This window comes from Gopherus flavomarginatus, chromosome 5 (assembly GCF_025201925.1).
Source record: "Gopherus flavomarginatus isolate rGopFla2 chromosome 5, rGopFla2.mat.asm, whole genome shotgun sequence".
NCBI classification, from domain to species: Eukaryota; Metazoa; Chordata; order Testudines; family Testudinidae; genus Gopherus; species Gopherus flavomarginatus.
In genome coordinates, this window is record NC_066621.1 from 84,227,731 (window position 1) to 84,237,571 (window position 9,841).

The 9,841-nt window shown below is 44.2% G+C and overlaps 1 protein-coding gene across 1 annotated transcript in view; it reads left to right on the forward strand.

Annotated features, from left to right (window-relative positions):
* CD82 (CD82 molecule) overlaps nucleotides 1-9,841 on the forward strand; it is a 57,728-nt gene that overhangs the window by 16,568 nt on the left and 31,319 nt on the right. The window lies entirely within an intron of this gene.

Sequence of the window (9,841 nt, forward strand, 5' to 3'; positions counted from 1 at the left end):
GTTAACTTCATGGGGAATTGTAGGTAAATAAGATGAATTCCAGCACTGGAAAGTGCAGTAGGGATGTGATGTACTTAACAATGAGACACTTTGTAAGAAATACAGTAAGGTCACTAAAACAGCAAGAGCCTCTGTCCTGGCAAATACAGCATCTCCCACCGCATGAGGGTCTGTAATACTTTACTGGAGCACTGAATCATAACTAACTTGGTATGTCTAAACTGCATGCCAAAAAAACCCCATGGCAGCAAGTCTCGGAGCCGAGATCAACTAATTCAAGTCATGCTACAGGACTAAAATAGCAATGTAGATATTCCTGAGCGTGAGCCCTATGAGTCTAGTCCATTGGCCTGACCTCTGAGACTTGCTGCTGTGCTGGTTGTTTTTGTTTTTCCGTGCAGAGATCTGCTGAATTGCAACCACCTCTTCCTGCACTTCTTGAGGTTCCCTTCCCTTCATGCCTCCACCCTGCCTCCAAACCCAGCTATGCTTAGATCTGGAGCTTCCCAGTTCTTTAGTGTAAGCTAAAGCCTCAGGTACTTAAGATCAAAAATGGCTTTTTTTAGCGTGAACGGTGTAAAATTTAACTGGTCTTCCAGATCCTCTGCATTAGAGTTGTGGCGGTTCCACCATCCATATACAGATGACCTGGTACAGCATAACATGGCTTGTAAATGGGTAAGACTCCTTAAATCAAACCAATGGAAGGGATAGGTAGTAGTCCGATGAGGTAGGGGAAGAGACCAGAGCTTGAGAAGCATCAGGCAACTAGTAACTAGAGGCTTTCTGGTAAAATCCAGGGTGAGTCCACCAGGAAAGTCCAGGTGAACAACATGAAGAGGATCCCAGTGCCAGAAGTGGCAGGGTGCTGGGATTTCCTTCCCCTATGGTGCCCCTGGATTTTGCTCCCAGGGTCCATGTATCTGCCTCTGGCTAGTAAGTGTTCTGCTAAACTTACAGCTACGTAACTCTCCTCTCTTCTTCCCTGCCACTTCAACCCAGAGCATGAAGAAAAGGGCATTCTTTTCCTTGCCTTCCTTATTTCCAAGGGTCTCTGGGATGGAGGGTCTCCACTGTCCTGCCTCTCCCATAGCCTCCAATGTCAGGTGGTTTGACCTCTGTGTGAATAATTCCAGTGACTGCTGCCCTTAAGCTTCTCAGCAGCAGTAGAATGGAACCAGTATGTGGGTCCATGTCCTTTTTGGTCACAGCCATGAAATTGACTTGTTTACAGACTTGGAGGGGTGATACTGGGTTGGCGGGGGTTGGGAGAGTCTCAATTTTCAAGCTTTTCTTTCCAACCATATGTATAGACTCGGGGTGGGGGTGGGGAGAGGCGTGAATAGTTCAAATTCTGCAGCAATTGATGGCTTAGTCCTTGCTCAAATTGCCAGTGAAAGGTTCCTACACACATCTAGGGAGTAAGACAGTAAGTTTGAGCCCCCAGCCCTTACAGATCCCTGGAAAGGCTGATGAGAAGCCTTAAACGAAGGCTGAAGTTTGTCAAAAGTTTAAATTCCGAGAAATGTACTAGTGCATGGTTTTGGTTTCCGTTCTGTGTCAGACTGCTTAGCACCCCAGAAGAGGGAAGCCAACTTCTTATTTTGTGAAGAGGAACCCAACAGTGGAAAGTCCTCCTTGTCTCTTCCTGCTCCTCCCCCTCCATGATGTCATGGCCTATCTTTATCTCCACAGAGATATAAAATACCTCCACCTCCCTACTCTTTCTTCCCCCCCCCAAAAAAAAGATAGTTTTAAGTCTGTCCCCTCTTATCAGCAAAAAATACATAGGCCTGCACAGACTTGCTTCCTTCCTATCTTCTCAAAGGAAGTGTCAAGCTGAGCTCCAGTAGCTTCTGAATGATGAGGGTGTTTTGGGTGGTAGTGGGGGAGACACTTGCAGACTTTAGGGAATTCAGGAATACAATTCAGGTGGGGTTTGTTTATTAAGGAGAGGAGCCTTAGCCTACGTCCACACTACAGCTTTAAATCGATATTAGTAAAATCGATTTTATAAAACAGGTTTTATAAAATCGATTTTACGCGTCCACACTAGGGCACATTACTTCGGTGGTGTGCGTCCATGGTCCCAGGGTACCATCGATTTCCGGAGCGGTTGCACTCTGGGTAGCCTCAGTAAAAGAATAGGACCAATAACTTCGATATCCGTCCACACTAACACTAAATCGATTTAGTAATATCGATTTTAGGGTTACTCCTTTCGTTTAGCTGGAGTACAGAAATCGATTTTAAGACCCCTTAAAATCGATTTTAAGTGCCTTGTAGTGTGGACGGTTACAGCGTTAAATCGATTTAACGCTGTTTAAATCGATTTAACGCTGTAGTGTGGACCTGGCCTTAGATTTAAAGTAGGTTTGGGGATTGTGCTTGTACAGTACCTAGCCCAGTGGGGACTCTGTTCAGATAACTTTGTTCTGTCTGGTGCCAGGTGGAGGGTGGGTGGGGTTTACCTGAGCCCAACGAGTGAAGTATGATCTGTCCCTGCTTGCCTTGAATCCTGAACTCAAGAACTCTCCTGATACAAGCCTGCCATCAGGCTGGCTTAACTCTGCATGTCAGCTCCGGGAGCCCGCTTCTACACCGCAGGAAGCGAGGCTCCTCAGAACAAGTTCTATATTAATTTGGCCAGCAAAATGAAATATTAAATAGGACTTTGCCTTCAAGACAGTGAGTTGTATCAGTCTCTCTGGGGTTGCTACTGGAAGGGTGGGGATGGAATGGAGGAGGGGACTTGGCTTACAGTTATTGTACTGATGGTAGTTTGTATCCCCATTTTTAAAACCTTTAGTCCTTTTTTCCCCTCCACTTCTTTTGGTCTCTTCCCCCTGCCCCCCAAGCTGTTGGAGACAATGTGATCAAGTGGCATGGTGTCCCCCTCCCCCACTTACATTGCCATCTTAAGTGTGTCTCTGTCTCCTAAACAGCAAGATACATATACATGTTTAATAGACTTTCTCCATATTTACGCCTCTACCAGCAGTGTTGGGAACCTCACCCTGGTGCATGGAAACCAGAAGGGAAAACTGGCCAGTTGAATCCATATCGTACTCGGGTGAACTAGATTTGTGGCTAGTCTTGATTTTGCTATTTTTAGTCAATTTCAAAAAACAAATTAAATATAGTCCTTGGTGTTGCAAGTGTCCCAGTCCCCTAACAAATGCTGTGCAGTGAGTCAGTTTCCCCTCATTTCCACAAGGGAAACTATGAAACTAACAAGACTGGGCTGTCAGATTCACAAAGAGCACAAACCTAAAATAACAAATAACTCTTCTCTAGGAATCTAAGTAATTGGTTATAGTAATATTAATCTAAATGACTTTCAGACAGAAGTCCAGTGTTTAGTTTTTTTTTTTATTTTAGTTCACTGGCTGTTCTGGGAATTTGAAAGGTTGCAATCAGCTTTCCTCTACATTGAGCCTACTTCCTTGTTTGTGCTATGAACCTTTCCAGTCTTGCCAATAACACTCTGATTCTGGTTTGTCATCTCTTCTGTTTAGTGATCCCGGATGGCACTTGATGTGTGTCTAAAGTATTTGTTACTTCCTGCTGCATTTATTGCTTGCTTATTAAAAACAAGCTGAAGAAACTCTGCAGTCCTAATTGGATGACTACTATCCCTAATGTCTGGCATCTCACTGGGAACCCCTACTCTGCCTGTCTGCTCAACATATTAATAAAGCTAACTTCTTAATGATGCCTCAGCTACAAGAACTAAACAAGAAAAGCTTTCACTGTTCATCAAGATGGAGTGGGAACAATTCTATCTAGATTAGCCTGCTTGTCTTATTTGTCTCCTATCAGAAATTCAGCCTAATTAGGGACTTTGCCCTTCACAGTAAGCATTCTTTACCTTCACAGTAAGCATTCTTTACCTCTGATCTTGTCTAGAGCTGAGTTCAGTGCCTCCTATTAAACATGACAAGCAGTGATGTTGGAAAGGAGGCAATAAAGCAGGCAATAAAGCAATCAGTTTAGTTGGCATGTTCCACTCTTACCCCTCCACTTCAATAACTGATATTTCTGCATCATATGATAAGCGACTTCATTTTAAATGTGTGTCAGTTATGTTCTTAATGACTTCAGGTTTGCTGTCAGGAAGTCAGAATCTTATCCTCATCATTTGATGTGGCTAACAGACACCCATCTGCATTCACTTTGTTGTTGGTAGGTAACCCAGCCTGGAAGCTGAGAATTAAGTGTTGCAGCCTTAAAAAAAGGGCTGCAAATAGGCTTTATTTTGTTTTTCTTCCTCTTAGGCTGGACTTATTTGTGTGTGTGTGTGTAATATGGGGGGGCATTGTTTCTTAGAAGGGGTTAAATTTGTGACAGGGCATCTTCCTTGCAATCTCCAATATCCCTCTTGAAAAAGCTATTATCGAGTCATGGTGTTTGGTATCGCAGCTGAGTTTGCAGCCAGGTTCTGTGTATAGTAAACCGTGTGTGTATTAGAGGTAATGAAATGCCTCTGGTAGGGCATGTTACTCAGGCAACTGTGTAGTTCCCACCTGCACTTAAAGTCCAAGGCCTTTGTTAATGTCACAGTACATGCTTATCACGTGTTTTCTGCTCACTTGCTAACCTGATTGTTCATAACTCTAGTCCTCTAGGGAACACTTTGCTGTGGCTGGTGTTCTAGTAAAGAAAAGGCTCATTAACTCTGTCACTATTCATTAGCTGCTGGTGACATTGAGACTGCCTCTCTCTCTCTTCTTAGAGACAAGGTGGGTGAGGTAATGTTGGCCCAATAAAACTTCTGTTGGTGAGACACACACAATTTCAAGCTACACAGAGCACTTCTTCAGGTCTCACTGATCAATAGTCATCCTGATTCCCCTTCAGAACCCAGCCTCTGAACACTTTCCTGCCTAAGCTCTCAAAATACACTAGTATCATGGCTAAGCTTTAAAGTGAAACTGTTCCAGCAGTTAGTGCCTGTGTTCCTTATGCTTTTGAGGTCCTCTTAATGTCTGTCTCTCCTTCCTCTTCCCTCCTCCCCCCATCAGATCCCTTGGAAAGTTTTCTCACCCCCTGGAGTTAAAGGCAACTCTGTTTTTTGAGTGTCTTTAGCTATGAGTGGTTATTAATGCACAGAGTTGTCAGCCTTGCAGTGGGAACTGGGTATGTCTCTTAGGTGAGAACTCCAGATGGTCTCCAGCTCATCAGACCTTGCTTTGTGGAGCTGTGCCTTGGCTGGGATTCCTGTTTTCTGGCTTTAGGGCTTGCAGTATGGAAACAAACATGGGCAGCTGCTTCTTACAGCTTAGGATCACAAAACAGGGTTCCCAAGGCTGGGGAGTGTCTCTACTGGCCCTTAAAGATCAGCCTATCAATACAACCTCTGGGCATATCAGTCTCAAATCTAATCTCTCTAGAACTATGTGCTAGTTATTTGGATAAGAACTGAGACAGCAGTTTACATGTTTCCTACCTAAACTAATGATACTTCCTTGGACCGTCAACCACAAGACTATGTCCTGTGAGCTGAATGTCTGCTAGGTTGTTCAGAGCGGGAACCCAGTCTGAGAGTCAAGGGCTGTCTAGCAAGAATGCTGCCTATCCCAAGAGAATTCTCAGCAAGTGGACCCTAGGTGACCTCAGTAACTAGGATGGTAAAAGTTACAGAAGACTTTAGAGATTTAAATCCATGACCAGGAATAATACCTGGAAGCAGATAATCCAGTACACCTTACAGGGCTCAGGTACTCTTCCTCTGCTGAGGAAAGGTGCTGCTGCTGCAGAAGTTCCTGAGTTTTCTGGAACGCTCATTGCATGGGGCCAACTGCCAGCCTGGAGGCAATGAATGACTCAGATAACTGGGGGGAGCTCCTATTGCAAAACAAACATTTTAGCCAAGTGTACGTGGTGGGGGGAGAAAGCCAGGGACAGAGTAGCTGCTGCAAAAACAGGGCTAGTCTCTAGAGAAGTCTGAATACACAACAAAGAAGGGTGGGGAAAGAGAATTGGCAGATGACTTCAGCCACACCAAGGAAGCATGAAAAGGAATCAGGGGGATGCTTCTGACTTGGGTACCACTGCTTTGATATCACCCTAACCTATCATCCTTATCATGATGTTTCTATTATGCCTCTTGTGTTAGGGCAGTGATGAAGTTTCTCCACTCCTGTCTGTTTCTGGCAAGTCTTTCAGTGGTTCCCTAGCTGTGCCCCAGGTTTTTCAGCTCCGCTTCCACAGCTCTTCACCATGTTTTCGGGTGGCTTCATTTTAGCTTGCCTTCAGGTGTCCATCTTATTACTACTCTGGTGGTGGAAACTGATTCCATCACATCTGAAGCATATGAACACTGTTTGTAATTGTCATACTTCCTCATTCCCCAGTATTCTGCACTATAAAGTACTGTTGAAAGTATGCAGCTCTGATAAATCTTGAGTTTGGTTTTGGTGTTGTGTTTTCATGATTTCCAGACTGTATTTAAGCACCTGAAGGTGTTCCTGGCTTTATTGATTTTTGTTGTTGTTCTGGGTGTCCTGGCTTGTTCCACCCTCCTGGCTGATTGTGCTGCCCAAGTATGTGAATGTTTCTACATTGGTGAGAACATCATCCTCTATCCATACTGGTGATGGTGAGGCAATATTGAATGAAGGTCATGATATCTGTCTTATCGTGGTTGATTTTTCAGTCCTATTTGCTGGCTGAATGTGAGTCATGTTTTTTTCTTGTATATCGTGTTGGGTTTGTGATAGGGAAGAGAGATCATCTGCGAAGTCCAGGTCTTCAAAGGATGAGAGGAGCATCCATTTAATGCCTCTTGGCATGTCATCTGTTGTACGCTGCATAACCCAGTCGTCTCCAATCATCTTCAACATTGCCATCATGATGCACCCCTGATGTACTCCTGTTTTTTGACTTCAAAACTGAGCTTGCTGTGACTTTAACTGCTTGTAAAGTTGAAATAGAAGAAGAATTTGAGGACTGATTATATTGAAAGGAATTCCATAGACTGGTCCTGTGAATGCTATCAAAAGCCTTCTCAGTCTACGAAATTTATGTAGTGTTGCCATTGCCATTCTAAGGACTGTTCTGTTGTTTCATAGAGTGAAGATCTGGTCTGTGCATCCACAATCTTTCCAAAAACCAGCTTGCTCTTTTCTGAGAATGCTATCAACTACCTCTGAAACACTGGACGATGATCTCTCACAATACTTTGCTTGGTATAGATTAAAATTATGATCCTATGCCAGTTATTACCAAAGAAAGGAACTCTCAGTATTGTATCTTCACTACAAGTCCATTGGTCCACTCATCTGGCACTTTTCCCTTTCCCAGACTGATATAAATAGAGGGGCCAGGATAGATGCTGCTAATTTAGGCTTTACCTTGAACAATTCTGCATGCAAATTACCCTTGCCAGGAGCTTTCCCATTTTTAAGGATTTGATGGCTTGAACAATCTCTTCCTTATTTGCGGAAAAGGATAAATGGACACAAATCAGACATTAGGAATGGCAATATACAAAAACCTGTAGGAGAGCACTTCAACCTCCCTGGCCACACTATAGCAGACCTTAAGGTGGCCATCCTGCAGCAAAAAAACTTCAGGACCAGACTTCAAAGAGAAACTGCTGAGCTTCAGTTCATCTGCAAATTTGACACCATCAGCTCAGGATTGAACAAAGACTGTGAATGGCTTGCCAATTACAGAACCAGTTTCTCCTCTCTTGGTTTTCACACCTCAACTGCTAGAACAGGGCCTCATCCTCCCTGATTGAACTGACCTCGTTATCTCTAGCTTGCTTGCTAGCACACATATATATACCTGCCCCTGGATATTTCCATTACATGCATCTGAGGAAGTGGGTATTCACCCACGAAAGCTCATGCTCCAAAACCTCTGTTAGTCTATAAGGTGCCACAGGATTCTTTGCTGCTTTTACAGATCCAGACTAACACGGCTACCCTCTGATACGTTCCTTATTTGGGGTGTCTGTGTTGACATCAAGATCTTCTTCTGCCTCCTGGATGTTTGCTTCCTCTTTAGGTGGTTCCTAGAACTTTGTTCTCTGTTCAGCTATTCTTTGAAATGCTCTGTCCAGCGCATGTCTTGTTCTTTTTTGGTTGTTAGTAGGTGTCCTTGTTTTGTTCCTGATGAGAATATTTGTTGGTGTCTGCTGTTTACCACTGATAAGCCACGTCATTTTTTTAGATGGTTCCATGAACAGCTGCATCCTCTGCTCATGTTGCCAGATTATCAATATAATGCCGTTTGTCCGCTCTCACAAGGCGTTTGACCTCCCGGTGTGCCTTGCTATACTGCTCGTGGTATTTGTCCTTTTAGCTTCTGAGATTTTGTGTTTTTAAAACTTTTCTTTTTCTTCAGGGCTCATCTGGTTTCTGTGGTGTTCCATGTGCTGGGAGTAATCTACTCCTTCCTTCTCTTCTGCAGGCTTCACTGCTCTGTTTATAAATTGCTGTTACTTTGTCCCACTTGTTGATCTCCTCACTGCATTCCCTTCCTCTTCATCAAGGTCTGCAAGTGCTTGAAACCTGTTCTTTAACTGCAAAGGCTTTCTGTATTTCAAGGGACTTTAGGTTGTCAATATCGTAATGTCTGTGTCCCTTGTTTGGTGGACCCACACTTCTCAGTTTTAGCTTGATGGAGGCTGTCACAAAGTGGTGATCGCCGCCAACATCTGCACCACTTCTCACTTTTTCACATTTGTCAGTGAGTGTTGCCATCTGCCATTGATCAGGATATAGTCAATCTGGTTCTTATCTCTGCCATTTGGAGAACACCATGTCAACATTGTGAAATTCACGATGTTCAGGTAGGATTCCACCGATGATTCTGTCATTCATATTACAGAAATCAACAAGCCTTTCTCGATTTTCATTCATGGTGTCACACCCTTGTCTTCCTATTGCTCTGTTGTTTGTGTTGTCCTTATCAACCTTGGCATTGAGGTCTCCCATGGCATGGTACGTTCTCTCTCTCTCACTCTGCCTGTAGTGTAAGGTAGAATATGTCCTTTACTTTTTCATCACTGTCATTTGTTGGAAAATAGCACTAGCCTGACAACAGCTACCTAAACAATTCCCTCTGCTTTGTTGTCTATATCCTGATCTTGAGCTCATGCCTTCCTCCTGAAATCCTAAGCTTCAGGGGGTTGTTTGTTTGGACTAGGAACATCTAAACGTCATAGAGCTCTTCTGAGTGGGTGACTCTTGGGTCAGGGAGAGAAAACAGCACCTTCCAGCCCATCCTGAGTTTTGATTAAATGCAATGGGTTTTTTTTTTTTGGCCCTGAGGTGATGCTTCCCCCTTTTGGTTGGTTCTGTGTGCCTTAGTATCTATTACTGTCTTGGAGGAGCTGTGCACGTTCCCCATCAGCACCTGTTGCTTTTCAAGAGGGCCAGCTCTTTCCAGTCATGAGCTGTGCTTTCTTTGTGTTTGTTGATACTGTTCCTTTGTCTGGAAGGGTCACTGCAGAGCAGTCTTAACAGGAATCAGCAGAGCTGCATCTGTGGGAATCCAAGGCCATGGCTACACTTACAGTTCTGCAGCGCTGGTAGTTACAGCTGTGTTCGTACAGCTGTGTAGGGCCAGCGCTGCAGTGTGGCCACACTGACAGCTACCAGTGCTGCAGTGTGGCCGCATTTGCAGCACTGTTGGGAGTGGTGCATTGTGGGCAGCTATCCCAGCATTCAAGTGGCTGCAACATGCTTTTCAAAAGAGGGGAGTGGGGTGGAATGTAACAGGGAGCGTGGAGGAGACAGAGAGAATGGATTTTTGGAGTTGACACTGTTCTCAGCTCCCTGCCTTGCAAGTTCTAAGGACTAGAAGACACACAGTGCCTACCTTCAAT